This window comes from Mustela lutreola, chromosome 6 (genome assembly GCF_030435805.1).
Source record: "Mustela lutreola isolate mMusLut2 chromosome 6, mMusLut2.pri, whole genome shotgun sequence".
NCBI classification, from domain to species: Eukaryota; Metazoa; Chordata; class Mammalia; order Carnivora; family Mustelidae; genus Mustela; species Mustela lutreola.
In genome coordinates this window covers 11,774,533-11,776,116 of record NC_081295.1, presented here as the reverse complement: position 1 = coordinate 11,776,116, position 1,584 = coordinate 11,774,533, and positions in this window count along the sequence as shown.

Genomic DNA, 1,584 nt, shown 5'->3' with positions numbered 1-1,584 from the left:
CTGATTGTGTTCTGACTCTAAGTGTTGCCTCTGGTATACTAATGCACTTGTTCAAGTGGGATTGCTTTTCTATTGCTCTTTATTCCTGAATGACCTGATCCTTTCTAAATACGGAGCAAATGTGCTTATCTTAATGAAATAATTATTTCTTTCCAGGCCTGACAGTATTATTTGGTAAGGTATCTATTTTCAGGCTTCTGATGATGCCTCCAGGCCATGAAGGAGTTAATTTCCCTCAAATGGACAATGTGAGTTCCTTAAAAGGGAAGAAAGCTCTTAGGGATTTCACAGGAGGGTTCTTGGTTCTTCTACTAGAGCACTTGCCCCCACTGTTCGCTGTAATTTTATTTCAACATGGTGAAAATAATCTGTATTAAAATGCTCCTGAAGCTGAAAACCAGTAGCCCTAATGTTCTGTTTGACCTGCCGTTATTAAAAAATGATGAAATTTCATGTAGAAACATAGATTTCTGGCTTCTCAAAAAATTGCAGTAGTTGGCTGGAAGCTGAGTGGTGAGTGGCTGTCCTTTTAATTTAACAGTGGCCTCCTCTCATCTACGAGACTTTGGTTAGATTTCTTAATCTGTATCTTCATTCATTCAACCGATTATAAAGACCTGTTGTATGCAAAAGCCTGTTCAAGTTGCTAAGCCAACATGTTCGTGGCTCTGCTAATCTAAAGGATCTGTGGAATGCCAGTCTCCTGAGATGCTTTAGTGGAAAGCATTCCTTGGACACATGAGTTAGGCTACGTATTTCTCCCTTGGAAATTCATAATACATATTGACATAACAAAGGCTCTGAAGAGCCCTCAATAAGAAACTTATTAAATATTGCTTATCATTGTTTCTTTACTAAAAAATACTGTTTTAAGTAATATCTATTGCCTCTGAAAGGGCTACTTCTGGGGAACACACTTTAAGAAATAAAGACCTGTGGCTTGGCTCTAAGTTGAAGGCTATTAACGTCTACATATTAATCAATGTAGAGAAAAAATCAGAAATCTGGGAGAGTCTCTCACAAAAATCTTCAAAGGGGAAAAAGTTACCGAATTATAGACTGTTCTTTTATAACATGAAATAAGGCCCATACGACGTAAGGGTTCACATGCCTCGTTTTGTAAAACACTAATACTGGATGGGGCCTTATTCTTTCTCTTTTTTTAAATTGCCATTTGTTATAGAGAATTTTTCTAAAATTCACTTGGTATGGTAAATGGGAAGAGTAAATAAATGTGAATTGTTTTGAGGGCTGATTCCCTAATAACATTCATGCGTTTGTTTAACAAAGCCAGGTCCTGTGGGTTTTTTCATCCTAAGAGTCCCCGGATGCATGAGCTTCTCTCTAACTTCCATGTATTCCTATAGCAGGCACCAGGGCCATCTAACCTGGGTCCACTGAAAGGCCTCTTCACCCAAGTACATCTCCTACACTGGACCCAGGACAAGGTTTTAAAAATGTGTATCTGAAAAACTCTGAATAGCTTGTAATTGCTCTTGAAGACCCAACTCCTTGTGAGGTCTGCAAAGCCTTACATGCTTTGGGGCCATTCTCTCCAGCCTTATCTCATTCCAACCTTCCATT